The sequence below is a fragment of the Dendrobates tinctorius genome, unplaced genomic scaffold (assembly GCF_039654945.1).
Source record: "Dendrobates tinctorius isolate UK_male_01 unplaced genomic scaffold, ASM3965494v1 ptg000021l, whole genome shotgun sequence".
NCBI lineage: Eukaryota > Metazoa > Chordata > Amphibia > Anura > Dendrobatidae > Dendrobates > Dendrobates tinctorius.
This window is the reverse complement of record NW_027361689.1, coordinates 22,111,908-22,133,068: the sequence shown is the minus strand read 5'-3', so window position 1 is coordinate 22,133,068 and position 21,161 is coordinate 22,111,908. Positions and strand designations below refer to the sequence as shown.

Here is a 21,161-nt window from a genome sequence, read left to right as displayed (position 1 = left end):
TTCCGATACCGAGTACCGATATTTTTTCAATATCGGATATCGGAATCGGAAGTTCCCAAAATGCAATGAGCCACTGTTGTGGCTCTGATTGGCTGCCGAAATGACGTCATCATGATGCGCGGTCTGTGCGCATCATGATGCGCCGTCAGTTCGGGCCTTCTGGGGGGTCTGTGCCGACTGCCCGGGGGTCTGTACTGGCCTGCCCGGGGGTCTGTGCCAACTGCCCAGGAGTCTGTGCGGACTGCCGGGGGTCTGTACCGGCCTGCCGGGGGGCTGTGCTGGCCTGCCGGTGGTCTGTGCCGACTGTCTGGGGGTCTGTGCAGGCTGCGGGGGTCTGTGCAGGCATCGTCCGATGGGACTACAAGTCCCATCGGGCGATGCCTGCTACCATGACGGTGATTGACACATTAGTCAATGATGGGACAGTAGTAGTCTCATCATCCGGCTAATGTGTTGAATGTAAAAAAAAAAACATACTATATACATACTACATGCTACATACATACTACATACATGATACATGCTACATACTACATATATACTACATGCATGCAACATACATACATACTACATATATACCACATGCATGCAACATGCATACTACATGCATGCAACATACATACATACTACATATATACCACATGCATGCAACATGCATGCTACATATATACTACATGCATGCAACATACATATATACTACATATATACTACATGCAACATACATACTACATATATACTACATGCATGCAACATACATACATACATACTACATATATACCACATGGATGCAACATGCATACTACATATATACTACATGCAACATGCATACTACATATATACTACATGCATGCAACATACATACATACCACATATATACTACATGCATGCAACATGCATACTACATATATACCACATATATACTACATGCATGCAACATACATATATACTACATGCAACATGCATACTACATATATACTACATGCATGCAACATACATACTATATATATACCACATGCATGCAACATGCATACTACATATAGACCACATATATACTACATGCTTACTACATATATACCACATGCATGCAACATACATATATACAATATATATACTACATGCAACATGCATACTACATATATACCACATGCATGCAACATACATGCAAAATACATATATACTACATGCATACTACATATATACCACATGCATGCAACATACATATATACAACATATATACTACATGCATACTACATATATACCACATATATACTACATGCATGCAACATACATATATACTACATATATACCACATGCAACATACATACTGCATATATACTACATGCATGCAACATACATACTGTGATAAAACACTCCGAGATCGCCTTTGCTGGGGTCATAGGTCACGTGCGTTCAGCATGAAACTCAGGCGCAGAGCTGGGGTTCGGGTATAACTGACACTGGGTCAGGTTTATTAACGGTGAAAGCAATGCATAAAGGAAATAAAACATAAAACAAATCCTTGCCTGTCCGGCACTAACTAAACAAGGTACAACCTAACTACCAACTGGCGGGCTTCTCCCGTCCAGCCAAACCACAGTTGCAGTGGGCACTGCTTTCACTCACGTGTGTCTCTCACACAGACAGGCTCTCTGTGTTCCCAGGCTGAGACACTCACACAACCACCTGGCATCCTTTTATATCCGCCTCCTATTATTCATTAGTAACCAGGTGCGATACTGACCAGACTAGGCTACATAGGAAAGGTATCTGGGCAAGATATACCTGCCCTCATCCACTATTCCCACATGATTCTCACCTATCCCCCCCTCTGCTCAGACCACTCCGGTCGAGCAATGACACCCGCCAAACAGTGCACTCGGGACAGGGCATCTGCATTCCCCATCTGTACCCTGGGGCGGTGCTCCACCGTAAAAGTGTAGGCCTGCAGGGCAAGGAACCACCGGGTCACCCGGCTATTCCGTTCCTTGTGCAAGTGCATCCACTTGAGAGGGGCATGGTCAGTGATCAGCCTGAACTTTTGGCCCACCAGGTAATATTTGAGGGCCTCTAGAGCCCACTTAACGGTGAGGCACTCTTTTTCTACGACTGCATACCTTTGCTCGTGTTTATTCAGCTTCCTGCTGAGATAGAGGACTGGGTGTTCCACTCTGTCCCTCACTTGTGAGAGTACGGCCCCGATACCGGTATCAGAGGCATCCGTTTGTACCACAAACTCGCTGCGGAAGTCCGGAGTCACCAGTACGGGCTGAGCGCAAAGTGCCCATTTTAGGCTATGGAAGGCTTCTTCAGCCGCTAAACTCCATTTAATCATGACGGAGTCTTTCCCTTTTGTAAGATCCGTCAGGGGGGTAGCGATGGCTGCAAAATTGGGTATGAACCAGCGATAATAGCCGGCGATCCCCAGGAAGGCTTGCACCTGCTTCTTGTTGACAGGTTGTGGCTAGTCCTGAACCGCCTGAATCTTATCAACCTGGGGTTTAACAACACCCCTCCCAATTACATACCCCAAATACCGGGCTTCTTCTAGCCCGATGTGACATTTCTTGGGGTTCGCGGTTAGACCTGCCTCCCACAGGTCGTCAATCACAGCTTGTACTTTCTGGAGATGAGTCTCCCAGTCCAAGCTATAAATGACAATGTCATCCAAATAGGCCGAAGCGTACTGCCTATGCGGCCTCAGGACTCGATCCATCAGTCTCTGGAAGGTCGCCGGTGCTCCGTGCAGTCCAAACGGCATATACACATACTGAAATAGGCGTTCCGGCACAGCAAATGCCGTCTTTTCTCTGGCAGCCTCCGCCAGAGGGATCTGCCAACACCCCTTTGTTAGGTCTAGGGTCGTAATATACTGGGCTTTTCCTAACCGATCTATTAACTCATCGACCCGGGGCATAAGGTAGGCATCAAATTTTGAGACCGCATTCAGTTTCCTGAAGTCATTGCAGAACCGGATTGTGCCGTCCGGTTTAGGAATTAACACAATCGGGCTGGACCAAGCACTGTGCAATTCCTCAATGACACCTAACTCTAACATTGCCTTCACTTCTTGGGAAACGGCTTCACGGCGCGCTTCAGGAATTCTGTAGGGTTTCACGTGAACAGTGACACCAGGTTCCGTTACGATGTCATGTTTCATTAGCGTAGTCTGCCTGTGTTTTTCCGAGAAAAACTTTTGGTTGTGAAGTAGAAACTGCCTGACCTCAGTCTTTTGCCGCTCCGAGAGAGTCTCTGCAACCCGTACCTCCGGTACGGTATGCGAGCAGATTGGGCGAGCCAGTTCCGTGGACAAGGCAGACCGATCTTTCCAGGGTTTTATCAGATTTACATGATAAACCTGTTCAGGTTTCCGTTTACCTGCCTGGTATACTTTGTAGTTTACTTCACCAACTCTTTCCTTAATCTCAAAGGGGCCCTGCCACTTTGCTAGGAACTTACTGTCCACCGTGGGGACCAGGATCCACACCCTATCTCCGGGTGCAAACGTACAGATCTTGGCGCCCCTATCATAGATTCTTTTTTGGGCTCCCTGAGCCTGCATCATGTGTTCTTTGACGATAGGCATAACAGCCGCAATACGGTCCTGCATTTGGGATACGTGATCTATCACCGTTTTAAACGGAGTGACCTGACCCTCCCAGGATTCTTTGGCGATGTCTAACAGTCCGCGAGGACGTCGGGCATACAATAACTCGAAAGGCGAGAATCCCGTGGAAGACTGGGGTACTTCCCTGATGGCAAAAAGCAAATACGGAAGTAAATAGTCCCAGATCTTCCCATCCTTGTCTATCGCCTTTCTCAGCATCTGCTTCAGAGTTTTATTGAACCGTTCGACCAACCCGTCTGTTTGAGGGTGATACACGGATGTGCGTAACGGTTCGATTTGTAACAACCGGCAGAGCTCCTTCATTACCCTGGACATAAAGGGAGTCCCCTGGTCGGTGAGTATCTGTTTTGGTATACCGACCCGACTAAACACATGCACCAGTTCCTTGGCAATCGTCTTGGTGGCCGTGTTACGCAAAGGGATGGCCTCCGGGTAACGAGTGGCATGATCCAAGATGACCAGGATATGTTGGTGTCCACGTGCAGACCGTGGAAGGGGCCCAACTAAATCCATCCCAATCCTCTCAAACGGGACCTCAATAATAGGTAGGGGTACCAAAGGGCTACAGAACCGGGGCTTAGGCGCCGAGGCTTGGCAGTCAGGACAAGACTCACAATATTCACGAATATCGTGATGCTTGCCTGGCCAAACAAAACAGTGTAATATCCTTTTGGTGGTTTTCTGGACACCCAGGTGACCTCCCATCACATGTCCGTGGGCCAGGTCCACCACCTGCTGCCGGTAGGGTTTGGGCATGACTAATAGTTTCACTGTGTCTTCCCCCTTTTTCTCTATCTGATATAGTAAATCATTCTCCAAGACCATGTAAGGATAGGCCAGCCTAGAGCCAGGTTCTACGGGTACCCCATTTATCACTTTTACATTTGTCCTAGCCTGAGAAAGGGTAGGATCCTTTATTTGCTCACTTTGGAAGTCATCTTTCTGAACTTCCAAATCCGGCAAACGGGGAGGTGGACGGCTGTCGGCCTCCTCCTCTTCCCTGATCTCCGTATCACCCACCATGACTGAAAACGGGAACTGCAGGTCATTTCCAGCAGACTCTTCCCCCGAGTCTTCCGGGGAGACCTCTTCCAGAGGTTCGGGACCCACACGCGCCCTGGGAGAAGAATCATGTACACTATTACCCGAGGGCATCAACTGATTCTCCCACAATTGCCAGAAGTGGGGAAAATCCCAGCCCAAGATAACATCATGCAATAACGCAGGGACAAGTCCCACTTTATGTTGCACAGACCCATAGGAAGTAGTAATGCATATGACCGTGGTGAGGTACGAACAGGTGTCTCCATGCACACACGTTACAGAAAATTTGTCTGATGATCCAGTCGGGGCTGACACCAGACTGGCCTTCACCAGAGTCACCACACTTCCCGAGTCTAACAATACCACCACATTTTTGCCATCAACAGTTAAATCACACAAGTGTTTTTCCACATCCTTTTTACCGGCATTCACACTCACTACCCGTGCAACCATAGACATGCGGTTTTTAAAGTCTGTGACGTCGCACTGCATGGGTCCAGTAGTGACCGGACAGTTCGCAGCAATGTGGCCCATATCTTGGCAGCGGAAACACCTAACGGGCCCCTTGCTTAGACCATAGTTTGTTACTCTCGGCCTCGCATTGCGGGCAGTCCCGGTTTCCTCCCCCACTGTCTTAGGGATTTTTCCTTCTCCCCTACTCCCTGGAAGAGTCTTACCGGTTCCATGTGGAGATGATGAAGAACGAGGAGGGGTAGCGTCGTCTCGGAGTCCTTCCGCCATGGAGTAACGTTCAACCAGATCCACCAGTTGATCTGCCGTCGTAGGATTTCCATGGCTTACCCACTTCCTCCACTTTCCCACACAGCAATGACATAAAATGAGACTAGGGACTTTTTTTTTTTACAGTGGCGGAGGAATACAGTGCGGAAGGATACCTACCTCCCGTCATTGGATTCCTGGAGCCCGTAGAGAACGGTAGCATCAGCTGATGCTGCTGTTCTCCTTGCAAGATCATCGTGGGACACTCGTGGACTTCTGCGGATCAGGGGTAAGTATATTGGTGGTTTGTTATTTTAATATTTATTCCACAGATGACAATGGCTTCGGGGATCAAAGTGACAAGTGATGGTGAGTATGTACTCTATGTTATATGTACTGTATGTCTATATGTATGTATTGTATGAATGTATTGTATGTACTACATGTGTATGTTGCATGCATGTAGTATATATGTAGTATATATGTAGTATGCATGTTGCATGCATGTGGTATATATGTAGTTTGTATGTTGCATGCATGTAGTATATATGTATGTTGCATGCATGTAGTATATATATATAGTATGCATGTTGCATGCATGTGGTATATATGTAGCATGTATGTAGTATGCATGTTGCATGTAGTATATATGTAGTATATATGTATGTTGCATGCATGTAGTATATATGTGGTATATATGTAGTATGCATGTTGCATGCATGTAGTATATATGTTGTATATATGTATGTTGCATGCATGTAGTTTATATGTTGTATATATGTATGTTGCATGCATGTGGTATATATATAGTATGCATGTAGTATATATGTGGTATATATGTAGTATGTATGTTGCATGCATGTAGTATATATGTAGTATATATGTAGTATGTATGTAGCATGTGGTATATATGTAGTATATATGTATGTTGCATGCACGTAGTATATATGTGGTATATATGTAGTATGCATGTTGCATGCATGTAGTATATATGTTGTATATATGTATGTTGCATGCATGTGGTATATACGTAGTATGCATGTAGTATATTTGTGTATGTAGTATGTATGTTGCATGCATGTAGTAAATATGTAGTATGTATGTTGCATGTAGTATATATGTAGTATATATGTATGTTGCATGCATGTAGTATATATGTAGTATGTATGTTGCATGTAGTATATATGTTGTATATATGTATGTTGCATGCATGTAGTATATATGTTGTATATATGTAGTATGCATGTTGCATGCATGTAGTATATATGAAGTATGTATGTTGCATGCATGTAGTATATATATGTGGTATATATGTATGTTGCATGCATGTAGTATATATGTTGTATATATGTAGTATGCATGTTGCATGCATGTAGTATATATGTTGTATGCATGTTGCATGCATGTGGTATATATGTAGTATACATGTATGTTGCATGCATGTAGTATAAATGTAGTATGCATGTTGCATGTAGTATATATGTATGTTGCATGCATGTAGTATATATGTAGTATGCATGTTGAATGCATGTAGTATATATGTTGCATGTATGTTGCATGCATGTAGCATATATGTGGTATATATGTAGTATGCATATTGCATGCATGTAGTATATATGTTGTATATATGTATGTTGCATGCATGTTGTATATATGTAGTATGCATGTAGTATATATGTAGTATGTATGTAGCATGCATGTAGTATATATGTAGTATGTATGTTGCATGTAGTATATATGTAGTATATATGTATGTTGCATGCATGTAGTATATATGTTTTATATATGTAGTATGCATGTAGTATATATGTAGTATATATTTATGTTGCATGCATGTAGTATATATGTAGTATGCATGTAGTATATAAGTGATATATATGTAGTATGTTGCATGCATGTAGTATATATGTAGCCTGCATGTTGCATGTAGTATATATGTAGTATATATGTATGTAGCATGCATGTGGTATATATGTGCTATGCATGTTGCATGTAGTATATATGTATGTTGCATGCATGTGGTATATATGTAGTATATATGTAGTATGCATGTTGCATGTAGTATATATGTAGTATATATGTATGTTGCATGCATGTAGTATATATGTGGTATATATGTAGTATGCATGTTGCATGTAGCATATATGTAGTATATAAATGTTGCATGCATGTGGTATATATGTAGTATGCATGTTGCATGCATGTAGTATACATGTATGTTGCATGCATGTGGTATATATGTAGTATGCATGTAGTATATGTGTAGTATGCATGTTGCATGCATGTAGTATATATGTAGTATGTATGTTGCATGTAGTATATATGTCGTATATATGCATGTTGCATGCATGTAGCATATATGTTGCATGTATGTATGTTGCATGCATGTAGTATATATGTAGTATGCATGTTGCATGTAGTATATATGTAGCATATATGTATGTTGCATGGATGTAGTATATATGTGGTATATATGTATTATGCATGTTGCATGCATGTGGTATATATGTAGTATGTATGTATGTTGCATGCATGTAGTATATATGTAGTATGCATGTTGCATGCATGTAGTATATATGTAGTATGTATGTAGCATGTATGTAGTATGTATGTTGCATGTATGAAGCATGTATGTAGTATGTATGTAGCATGTAGTATGTATGTAGTATGTATTTTTTTTTGTACGGATGATTGGACTACTACTGTCCCATCATTGGCTAATGTGTCAATCACTGTCATTGTAGCAGGCATAGCCCGATGGGACTTGTAGTCCCATCGGACGATCCTGCACAGACCCCCGCAGTCCGCACAGATCCCCGGGCAGTCGGCACAGACCCCCGGCAGGCCGGCACAGACCCCCGGAAGGTCCGTACACACCCCCGAGAGGCTGTACAAGGACAGAAAAGGGTTTTTCTTATTCCAATACCGGAAGTCCCATAGACTTGAATGGGACTTCCGGTATCGGAATCGGCGATACCTGATACTTTTTTCGTATCGGGCCGATACCATCCGATCCGATATTTTAGGGTATCGGACGGTATCGCTCAACACTATTGCTGACTTGACAGATGTCCAGAAGGCAGTCATTAACACACTGCACAAGAAGGGTAAGCCACAAAAGGTCATTGCTAAAGAAGCTGATGGCTCACAGAGTGCTGTATCCAAGCATATTAATGGAAAGATGAGTGGAAGGACAAAGAGTGGTATAAAAAGGTGCACAATCAACCCGGATAACTGCAGCCTTGAAAGCTTTGTTAAAGAACGGCTATTAAAAATTTTTAGGGAGATTCACAAGGAGTGGACTGCTGCTGGGGTCATTGCTTGAAGGGCCACCACTAGTGATGAGTGAGTATACTCGTTGCTCAGGCTTTCCAGAGCATGCTCGGGTGTCCTCTGAGTATTTTGATGTGCTCGGAGATTTAGTTTGTTTCGACGTAGCTGCATGATTTGCGGCTGCTGGACAGCCTGAATATATGCGAGGAATGCCTGTTTGTTAGGGAATCTCCACATGTATTCAGGCTGTCTAGCAGCCGCAAACCATGCAGCTGCTTCTACACAAACTAAATCTCTGAGCACGCCAAAATTGTTATGATTGAGTCACCGAGGAGGAAAAAACAAAACACAAGCTCAGCCCAGAAAAACAGAGAGGTTGGAAACTAGTGGATTGCAGACCCCTAATCCTATCACACAACTAGCAGTAGCCGTGGAGTGTTCCTACGGTGATCCTAGACATCTCGTCACAGCCGGAGATCTACATAAGCCTAAAGAGAGAAAAGGGAAAAACTGACTGCCCCAGAGCAGACCCCCAAAGCAATAGGCAGCCCCCAATATATAATGATGGTGAAGCAAGATGAAAACACTAACACAGATAGAAAGATAGGTTGAGCAAACGATGGGGCCCAAGCTAACTAAAAAGGACAGGATAGAAAAGCTGCTGTCTGCAATCCGAGAAGAACACTGCTAAAAATGTTACCAACTCAACTGATAAGCAAAAAGGACCCTGAAGTCACTAGACTTCAAACCCTATATCAGCACTCAGAATATTCTGGAAGCAGAGCAAAAGAGAACACTGATCAAGGAAAAAGAATCCAGCATACCCCCGGCCAGGGATGGCTGAACTCCAAAAAACAAGGTAAACAAAACCAAAACTAATAAGTTCAATAGCAGAGCAAAAACTTATCTTTGGGAAGCAGGAATCAGACTGGTCTCCAAGAATCCAGCAGAGAAATCACCAGTGACCCAGAAGGGCATCGGCTGCCTTATATCCAGTCAGAAGTTCCCTTTATCCAGTCACCATCCACCAGATCAGGTGTTTGGTAATCAGCCTCACTACCTTCCTTCACCAGAAGAGGGAGATCCTCGGACACAAAAGATGAATGAACAGATGAGCTCACAACACAAAATACTCGGAGGGCACCTGAGCATGCTCGGGAAAACCCGAGCAATGAGTATACTTGCTCATCACTAGCCACCACACATAGATCTATCCAGGACATGGGCTACAAGTGTCACACTCCTTGTGCCAAGACACTCATGACTAATAGACAAGCCATAAGTGTCTTACCTGGGCCAAGGAGAAAAGAACTGGACTGTTGCTCAGGGGTCCAAGGTGTTGTTTTCAGATGAAAGTAAATTTTGCATTTCATTTGGAAATCAAGGTCCCAGAGTCAGGAGGAAGAATGGAGAGGCCACAATCCAAGCTGCTGGAGGTCTAGTGTGAAGTTTCCACAATCAGTGATTGTTTGGGGATCCATCTCATCTGCTGGTGTAGGTCCACATTGTTTTATCAAGACCAAAGACTGTAGCCATCTAACAGGAAATTATAGAGCACTTCATGCTTCCCTCTGCCAACAAGCTTTTCGGAGATGAAAATTTTATTCTCCAGCAGGACTTGGCACCTGTCCACACTGCCAAAAGTACCAATACCTGGTTTAAAAATAACATCACTGTTGTTGATTGGCCAGGAAACTCACCTGACCTTAACCCCACAGAGCATCTCTGGGGTATTGTCAAGAGGAAGATGAGAGACACCAGACCCAACAATGCAGATGAGCTGTAGGCTGCTATCAAAGCGACTTGGGCTTCCATAACACCTCAGCAGTGCCACAAAGAAAAAAACTATGCATGTTTGGTATCCTTTTAACCTGAAGAATCATTGTGAGAGGTCCTTTTGTAATTCACAATGGATGTTGTAAAAACTAAAACTAAAAACGATGACAGAATCAGTGTTTTTTTTTATTTTTAACATTTCACCCAACTTGGAAATTTTTTTCCCCAAAAAAAAAACAAGCCTTCATACAGCTTTGCTGAAACGAAAAATATAAAAGTTATTGCTCTTGGAAAAAGAAGGAGTGAGAGCAACAACAAAAAAAGGAAATTGGTTGAAGTAGGAAGGGGTTGAAAAAAGACTCATACTGTATATAAATACCTTGCAGAATAAAGGACGCATGCGGGGCCTGGTCTACACATTCTAATGTTTTCTATACTCGGCAGCACTTTAATGTTCCATGTGAATATTGTTGCTTTCCCCTTCTCTCTAAAGTCTTCGCTTTAGTCACATTTGCTAAATCAACCTTTTATTCCTCTCCACATTACATTGAAGACTAAATTAACGGGAATAACACGTAGAATTTTAGATTCTGCTTCTCAATCTGTTCTTTTATCTCCTGGTTAATCAAATCTTCAGATGAAACATTATTTAAGGGTCGCTCTGCGACGATGGTAAACGGAGCGCACAGCTGCAAACAGAATGGATCCCTTGTTCGTAGAAATTCAAAATAGACGTCGGTATTCTTATGTTAAATATTTTATTACGCTGGTTCGCAGTCGAGATTATTAGAGCTCACACAGTTAACATTTTTGTTCTGCCTACTTGCAAAAATTTGGTTTTATTTCCATGAAAATAGTAAGAAAATAGAAATGATCATTTCTGAACTCTGCTGTGAAGTTGTCTTGTGCATTTCCTTTTCCCCTAATGCTCTGGCAAATTGGATTTATTTTTCACTTATTTAAGAAGGCATGATCATAAAATGTTCAAGAAAAAAACATAGGGTACGATCTCTGTACATTCTAGTAAGTCCCAGTTCATATGTTCAGTTTTTGGTCAGCATTTTGCATCAGTATTTGTAAGCCAAAATCAGGAGTGGAACAATCAGAGGAAAAGTATAACAGAACACGTCACCACTTCTGTATTTTTCATCCCCCCCAGATTTTGACTTACAAATACTGATGTTAAGTAATGACGAAAAACTGAACGTGTGAATGTGGCTTAAGACAGAACTATTGCGGGGCTCAACATAGTTCCCATGGCTTTGTATGGGCAGATAGACACTGCATGTATGTGTGAGCAGATTGCGGGATGCAGTGACGGACAGGAGGCAGAGCAAGGGTAAACAGATGTATTAACAGAGGAATACTCCACGCAGGGAGATAATGGGTTAAGCAGGGAGGTAAAGGAGGTGGTATTAGCACAGTATGGGTGCAAAGTGAGGTATAAGGTAAAGCAACTGTTCATGAAAGGGTTAACTTATCAGTCCGTCGGCTTCCTGGCTGCAGAGCTGTAGGTTGCAACGGTGGCACCCATGCAAGTGGCATGTGATGTTGTCTGGTGTCGCCCTGAAGAAGTTGGGGGTCCAGTTCCCCGTGATGGGGATGAGTCTTTGTTGTCCTAAGCGGGGTCCTTGATCTACGGTTTGTCATACAAGATGCAGAGCAGTCTGTGCCACTGCCGGAGCGTGTTCCAGCTTGGCTGAAGTATGCAGGTGAGGAATTACACAGTTCAAAATGAGTTACCTAGTGGCAAGTGTGCAGCAACTGGTTCGGAGCGTCTGCAATTTTCGGTCATGGGGCACAACGGGTACACAGCAGATTTCTGTCCACAGTCAGTGTCCCTGGATGCAGGGAATCTGCAGCGTTGGCCTGCACTATCACAATGCTCGAAGGACGAAGCACCAACCTTCCCCTGCTGCGTATTCTGTTTTCCCACCAAGTCTCCTCTCCCTTTCCCTTGCACAGCGCCTTTTATCAAAGACACGCCCCCTATTGTTGAGTGCAAAGGTCAGTCCGGGTCGGAAAGCTTTCCCCCAGACAACAATGGTGAAAGCCCAGATAGTTCCGGAACCGGCGCAAGAGGTATCGCCTGTCTGGTCCATATTCTTACATATGTATGCCATATGATGACTCCGACAGCATGGTAATGAGAGATATTCACTCCTTAAAATAAATGCCTCCATATTACCGCACTCAATAGAAAAATTATTTGTATGCCAATCACTCACCTGTGCCCACCTCTCCATCTTCCGCTCCCAATGATAGTCTTCTGCTGCTCCTGTGTGCTACAATAGTAAGCCTCATGCACCTCTAAGGTCACACTAGGCACATTTGTATGAATACTCAGGAAGTTGCCACATTTGTCATTACTATCGCTCCTTTGAACACTTCCCCATCACAAGTATGTCTCCTAAATCAAGAAAGGCACATCCAGCCCATAAACGGCAGCGCTTCCCAGGACTCGCATCCAAAGACGATATTCCATATTTTTTTATTTCATAGGTTAAAAAAGAGGAGATACAATGCGTTTCGGATACAGTGTATATCCTTCATCAGGTATCATAAAAACACAGTACAAGTATAAAATTCAGTTACACTTATATATAGTAGCAACCTTTTATCCCAGTCTCAGATACTTGATTTAGGGTGTGGACCAAGTTCAGGAACATAGTTCAGGAACACACCCACTGATTGATCCAACCTTGACAGCATAGATGCAAGACGGAAAAGAAAAAAAAAAAAACCCAGAGAGAAAAAAAAAAAGCAACGTTCAAACTCTCTCTATGATATCATTCAATCCAATTGTACTGTGTTTTTATGATACCTGATGAAGGATATACACTGTATCCGAAACGTGTTGTATCTCTTTTTTAACCTATGAAATAAAAAAATATGGAATATCATCATTGGATGTGAGTCCTGGGAAGCGCTGCCGTTTATGGGCTGGATGTGCCTTTCTTGATTTACTCATCCTGTGTGAGCCTGAACCTGGCTCTTTCACTTGGATCCACCCGAGGCAAGCTGCAAGCCCTGTCTACTGAGAAGTATCCCAAAAGGAAGGATTTTTGAGGATACATAATCTAAAGCTATATTAGTCTTCTATCAGGTGAGTGCATAAAATTGTGCACCCTTTAAAGACTACAATATTGTGTTTACGCACTTAGGGCGCCGCGAATTGTCTGTTCTTCTCTCCCAAACAGGGTTTTTTTTGCAAGTATGTCTCCTAGCAAACCAAGCTCTGCTGTGTGTCTGAAATCTGCTTTATCACAGACATGCCACTTAACAACCTCCACTTAACTTTGCTACATTGAGACTTATGTTTCTCTTAAAGGGAATCTGCCACCACATTTGACCTGTCTAAACTATTAATATATGCATATAGGCTATAAACTGCTGATAACAGTCCTCCCTTGTGTGTTTCATATCAGATGTTTTGTTGAGAAATCATATTTTATCACTATATAAATAACCTTCTCCAGGCGGATGGTGCCTGGAGACAACTCTGCCTCAAGAGATTATTTTATATGAAGGGGCGTTCCCACTGTGATGTGACATGGTTACTACTGTTGCAAGTGTGATATGTAATGGCTATAGCAATTTGTTATATGTTGATGTGGCCTCTAGGGGTCTCACTACTTTGATGTGTGTATTATAGAGTGTAAGAACTTGTTGGTTAGTTGTTGTTAGCAGTCATCTTGTAATGGAGGAATGTATCACAAGTCTCATGTAATAAACAAGCCTGGAGATCTCCAAGGAGTGTGGTCCTTGACCGGAAATACATAACAGAACATGGTGGCAGCTGGGCACAGAACCTGCAAATCCTCAGAGCTTGTGTGAGGCTGGGACTGTATAGAGGATCACAGAGAATCACAGCACCTGTAAGTACAGACTCCCTGACAGTACTACAAAATGGAGACTGGTCTGAAGCCCCTTCAGGGACTGGATGTGACTTCATGTAATCTGTCCCAGACTTGGAGACATTAGAAGGAAGAGTTTACACTGTATGTGGATCTCACAGTGGCCCCCACTGATGACAAATGAAAAGTGAAGCTGTTTTATTACCTTATTGGGGAAAATGGCAGAGAATTAGCCCACACCTTACTCCCACACACAGACAACCTCCTTCTAGCAGATATTGTGCAGGCATTTGATAAACACTGTGACCCAAAGAAGAATGAGACAGTGGAAAGATATAACTTTTTCACAAGACATCAGGAGGATGGTGAAATGTGTACAAATATCTAACAGAGCTGAGGAGGCTGGCAACAACATGTGGTTTTGGAGCGATCAAGGACAGTCTAATCAAAGACAGAATGGTGTGTGGCATAAGAGACAGTCATCTCAAAGAAAGATTACTGAGAGGAAGACATGACTTTAGAGAAATGCATGCAAATCTGCAGTGCTGCTGAACTGACAAAACACAGCCTGAAGATGATGGCAGGCACCAGTGATAATGATGATGATAAGGTACATGCTGTATCTATGAAAGGAAAGACAAGACCAAGCTCCCCTATAAGCACTGTCCACTGCAAGTATTGTGGGAAAAGACATGAGAGAGGCAAAACCAAGTGTTCAGCATATGGTGAAACCTGCAGATTGTGTGGAAAGAAGAATCATTTCTCAGCTGTCTGCAGGCAAGGAACAGGCAAACAGTACAGACAGCTCCACACTGTGACACCAGACACTGACAGTGCAGACGACATTACATGACTACAACTGCAGCCTGCAGCAGAGAAAGTCAATGTAGTCAGGCAGTCAGTAGGCATGAATGCCAAGCAGCTTTATACAACATTCTTGTTGGATGAGAAGCCCATTAGATTTCAGCTGGATTGTGGAGCAAGCTGCAATGTAATTCCATCTGCTCTGCTGAACAAACAGGTTTCTATTGAGCCAGCTGACAAGGTACTGGTGATGTACAACAAAAGTGTTCTGAAACCGATGGGGACATGTAAGCTCAATATACGGAACCCATGTAACAGAAAGAGTTATAGAGTTGAATTTACCGTGTTGCGTGGTGGTAACCATGTACCATTATTGGGAGTAAAAGCTGTTCAGGCAATGTAAAAGTACAGACTCAGAATATTATGTCTGTTGAAGTTTCCCAAGATATACCAAATCCCAAACTAAATGCAGAGCACAACTTGGATATTCAGAAAATAAAAACGAAGTATGCTAATTTATTTGAAGGCGATGGGTGCTTTGAAGGTAGATATAGGATAGAAATTGACAACACCGTGCAGCCTACCAGATTACCTACAAGGAGAGTGCCTGTAGCTTTAATGCCACCGCTGAAAGTAGAACTGCAAGATTTACAGAGAAGAGGCATGATAGCACCAGTCCATAAGAGCACAGATTGGATCAGCAGTTTGGTCATAGTGCAGAAACCATCTGGCAAGTTAAGAATATGCATTGATCCTAAGCCACTCAACAAGGCGCTGAAAAGAAATCATTACCCCATGCCGACATTAGATGATGTTCTACCAGATCTATCAAAAGCTAAAATATTTTCTGTGTGTGATGTGAAAAATGGATTTTGGCATGTTGCACTGACTGAAGAATCAAGTTTATTGACAACATTTTCTTCACCATTTGGACGTTTTAAAGGGCTGAGAATGCCCATGGGACTAAAATCTGCTCCAGAGGTGTTCCAGCAGAGGTTAATGCAGGCTTTGGAAGGACTTCCTGGATTGAAGACAATAGCAGATGATATACTAATAGTGGGAGAAGGTGGAGATATGGAATCTGCAATCAAGGATCACGATCAGAAGATGATACAATTTTTGGACAGATACAGAGCAAAACACATAAAACTGAACTTGGACAAATTCAAACTGAAAATGACAGAAGTGGCCTATATTGGACATCGTCTGACTTCAAACGGTGTAAAAGTGGATCCTGAAAAGGTGAGAGCAATAAAAGATTTGCCTACCCTTACTGATGTTTGTGGAGTACAACGATTTTTGGGCATGGTAAATTATCTCTCAAAATTTTGCAGTCATCTGTCAGACATGTGTGAGCCACTGAGACAGCTAACCCACAAAGATGTGCTCTAGGAATGGATGGAAATCCAGGAGACTGCTTTCCAATCAGTAAAGAAAGCTATTGCAGATGCAGCAACTTGGTCTCCCTCCCAGGGCTGTGGGGTACTCGGTACCGGTCCGGTCCTTCTGAGGGGAATGTCACAGCAGCGGTGACCCGGTCCGTGGCCCCGGGCGCCCATGTAAAAAGGGTTGAGTTGCGAATAAAGTTTATAAGTGATTTGTGACGCCACCTGTGGTGTTCGGCAAGGGAGGTGTTAAGCCGACGCTGCAAGCAGATCCTCTGGGACAGATGGTGTAGTGCAGCAATGATGTTGTAGCCCTCCACAGGTAGGGCTGTTGGTCCCAGAGCAGTGTAGTGGAATGTTTAGGAAGAGGGTGCAGTGTTTGGCACAGAGATGTAGCAGTGCTGAGGATGTTGCATGAAGGAGGCAAGGACACAACAGGGTGCAGTTTCTTTACCTTTACTTGGCAAATGCAGTCCAGGGTCCTGGTAACAGATGGCACAGGAGCAGGCTAGCCTGGAAGCAACTCAGGGATCTCTCTATCAGATGGGTTGTGTAGTCTCGTTCCTAGCGCTGGCTTGAGGTACATCCAGTACTGTGTTACACCGAAGTACCTCCCTCTTATCTTCTCTTAGAACTACCTCGTATGGCAGACAGCTGTAGCCCTCTAGCTCACCCGTCGCTGTTGTGCCTCCGAGTCTTAGTTGGGAATAGAGCATTTACAGCTTCCTATTCCTCTGGTTTCTGTTGCAGGACCTTCAGTATCCATACAACCGTGGAGACCAGGCTCCAGATCATGCGCTATCACTGGGAGGGAGCTCTCTATCCTCAGCTCAACCCCCAGCTTCCCTCCACACATCTACACTCTTTGCCCTCCTCACACTAACTCCTCCTTTCCCTTCCTGGCCCTCAGAGAGCACTCCTCCCCAAATTCTGGTTCAGAACTCCCTCTGCTGGCCTGGAGTGGGAACTGTGTTGCATGACATGGTTAACTGCTAGAGAGACCCTTCATTGCCTCCAAGCCTGACATCACCCTCCCTGGAGGAAGGCAATGCCACTGTGGCGACCATACTCCTGGGGGCGCCACACAACCCTAAAGTATTTTGATCCAGATCAAGAAGAAGTGGTACAATGTGATGCTTCAGAAAAAGGCCTTGGAGCTACATTAATGCAGAACAAACACCCACTCACATTTGCAAGCAGAGCCCTTACAACAACAGAGCAGGGATAGGCTCAGATTGAGAAGGAACTACTGGCTGTGGTATTTGGGTTGAAGTTTCACCAATACACCTATGGTCGACGGGTAAGAGTACAGTTGGATCACAAACCTTTGAAGAGCATTACAAAGAAACCACTACTGAATGCCCCAAAGAGACTAGAGCGCATGCTGTTACGACTTCAGAAATATGATTTTGACATCAGGTACTGTCCAGGAAAAGACTTACTGATTGCAGACAGGCTAAGCAGAGCTTACCTTCCTATCACAAATGATGATGAGAAAGACATTGAAACCCTCAATATGTGTAACTATCTTGCAGTGTCAAAATAAAAGTTGAATAAAATCCATACTTTCACAGAGAAGGATAAAAGCCACTAGAGTTTAAAGACTGTCATCTTGCAGGGCTGGCCAAAATACAAGCAACATGCTCCAAGGGAAGTTTCACCATTCTTCCACATAAGAGATGAATTGTCAGTGCAGCAAGGAATCATCTTTAAAGGAGACAGGGCGGTTATACGAGAAGTTCTCAGAAGAGACATACTGAAAACATTGCACTCTTCTGACTTAGGCATGGAAGGATGTCTAGAATCTGTTTATTGGCCAGGTATGAATGACCACATTAAAAATTATATAGCACAATGTGAAATATGTGCATCCTGCAGTGATAAGCAACCAATGGAGACATTGCAACCACATGAAATTCCACATAGGCCATGGTCAAAAATAGGAACGGACTTGTTCACATGGAATGACAAAGAATACCTGATTACAGTGGACTATTTCTCTAACTTCTTGGAGGTTGATTTGTTGTAGGACACAAGAGTGGGAACAGTGATTAAAAAACTCAAGGCCCATTTTGCCAGGTATGGCATTCCAGATGTTGTTTTCTCGGACAATGCGGCGCAGTTTACTTCGGAAGAGTTCAAAACCTTCAGCAAGAAATGGGAATTTGAACACCAGACGTCTTCTCCCAGTTATCCTCAGAGTAATGGGAAAGCAGAGTCAGTTTTAAAAACAGCCAAAAGACTCATGCAGAAAGCAAAACAAGCAGGCACTGATGTATATCTGTCTATACTGGATCATAGAAACACACCCACTCAAGGCTTCCAGCTCATAGGCAGACAGGGCTGCAATATCATTGCAATAAAGCAGAGCTTAGAGAGAAGCAAAAAATGTGTTTGCAAGAAGAACAATTTCTTTTCTCCTTTCTGTGTTGGTTACTTGTCTCACTGGTAACTCTCCTTCATGTAAACTAATCTCTTGGGGGCAGACTTATCTCCAGACACCATCTGCCCCAGAGCCTGAAAGAAGTCACTTACAGTATTTATAGTGATAAAAGAGGATTTCTCAGCAACAACACAGCCGATATGAGGCACACAGGGAGGAGGAGGACTGTTTCCAGCATTCTATAGCCTGTATGTTCATATTAATAGTTTAGATTGGTCAAATATGGTAACACTAACAGATTCCCTTCCTCTTTTACAACAGTGGGCTCTTCTACATCACTACAAGATTGCCTCCTGACTTACCAAGCTCTACCGTACTGCTTGGCCTGCTACATCACAACCAGTGAGTCCACTGACAAAACCAAATCCACTGTTCCATTGTTGATTCTGATTCTTTGTTCAACTCGGCTATTTTTATGAGAATCTGTTCCTCCGGCTGCCTTTCTTTCACTATAACCACCAATTTCTCTGTTTCCGTTCAGGTACTTCTGTTCTTCTCACTGCAGATCTGTATCCAGTCCATGTTCTTCATGCATGAATCAAGCTTCAAGAGTTCACCTCACCAAGTGAAATAATAAATAGGAATGAGCGAACATGCTTGGTGATACTCGGTTATCACTCGAGTATCATTGTGCTCTGATGTGCTGGTTACTCGATGAGCAGTGGGCGGTGCTTGATGTAAAACTTTTATTCCCGTTACACATCTTTGGCACCTGTTATGCAGCCAATAATCATGTGGGGATTGCCTATTAGTCACTGTCATTCTGTAGCCTTCTTGGTTGTGTTATTTCTGTGACTGGCTGGCCGTCTGACATAATCAGGGATTATAAAAGGACAGGCGCTGCCCGCCTCGGCAAACTGACGCCAATGCACAGCTCTGTGACACTTCATATTGGAGGGAGAGAGTCCTTGTCTAGGCCCGAGTGTACACAGTTTAGCAAATCAGAGGCCTGTAGTGTTTATACTGGTGCTGAAGCTGAGCCATCATATTAACAGCCCTTCTATGGGCTAATCATTTTATTTGCAGTTTGTATCACATACAATCTGCATTTAGCCTAGGAAGGGAGTGAGAATGGCAGAAGCAGAGAAAGTGACAGAATCCAGTCTGTAGACAGGGATTAGGCCTGTGCAGTCCATTGGCAAATATATAGCTGCAGCTTTTTTGGGAGGGCTGAACAAATTTAATATATTTTGATCCATCAAGTATTACAGTCTTTGAGCTCCTTTATTGTGTTATATAAAAAAAATCGTTGAAACATTTTCCTGGTTTACATTTCTTAGCCATACACTGTTGTAAAATTCAGTCACAGTTCAGTTTCCATTAATGTTTTCATTATTAATTTTTGCTAACATAGTGGTGCTGTATGATAAGCGGGAGTGATGGGGGGACGTATTTGAGGGGGTGTAGAGAGGTTAGAGGAGCGGCGCGCTCTTCCTCCCCCCCTTTAACTTTAGGTTTGTTGGTTCCGGCAATCAATCAGGGCACAGAATCCATTCACAATGTCATGACACAAGGTCTTCTGTGATTGGCTGCCGAAGTCACATGTCTCTGGCCATATAATAAACACATATCTTATTTTGCTGGCACCATTTTCTCTGTGTCACAGTGCAGAGAAGCCGCTCCTGATCCTGATCGTGCTGCAAGTGAACTTGTCAGTTAGCTAGATAGGATCAGGATCCTGTCCTGTGTGAAATCGATTGTGCAAAAACTGTGTGGGAGTCTTGGAAGAACACATTTGCTAATCCAAATCGTTTGTGATAAAACTGTGTTTCAGTGAAAAATTAGAAGGCCTCATTTACACTTAAAAAATCGTTAGGTATTACATTGTTGTTCAGACACACTATCTAAGAAAATAAATAGTGATCATTCATTTAGTGACAGGTGTCTGACAACTGTGTGCCTAAGGTGGTGAAAGAGCAGGTTACATGAGGGGAAGGCTACATAGAACATGAGTGGGGAAAAAGCGAGGTCATGGTGGAAGGGGGAATAGGCTTGGTGTTCGACGTGTACGTGGGTTAGGTGATAATGTTAATGAAAGCTCAACTGAACAATATTGTCTTGTCCTATCCAAAGACCATTGACAACATCTGTTACTTGACTGGCTACTCCACTCCTTTTCTTTGGCAGCCATACAGTGGTACGTCTTGAGGGCCAGAAAGATCATGTGCACCATTTGATGGCAAGCACTGCATCAAGTGGCCTCTTCCTCCACCTTAATATCACACACAGTACAA

General features: G+C 43.4%; 2 long non-coding RNA genes across 2 annotated transcripts in view; one reads left to right on the top strand and one right to left on the bottom strand.

Annotated features, from left to right (window-relative positions):
- The window catches only part of LOC141083725 (uncharacterized), an 85,912-nt gene extending 73,117 nt beyond the window's left edge, over positions 1-12,795 (bottom strand). The window contains exon 1 of the long non-coding RNA XR_012230804.1: positions 12,667-12,795. This is a non-coding gene — a long non-coding RNA (uncharacterized lncRNA). The remainder of the gene's footprint in view (positions 1-12,666) is intronic.
- Positions 12,796-13,405: 610 nt separating this feature from the next.
- Positions 13,406-20,129, top strand: LOC141083724 (uncharacterized). Its single transcript, XR_012230803.1, has 3 exons — positions 13,406-13,544; positions 19,189-19,269; positions 19,409-20,129. It is a non-coding gene; the product is annotated as an uncharacterized lncRNA (long non-coding RNA).
- Positions 20,130-21,161: the final 1,032 nt, after the last annotated feature.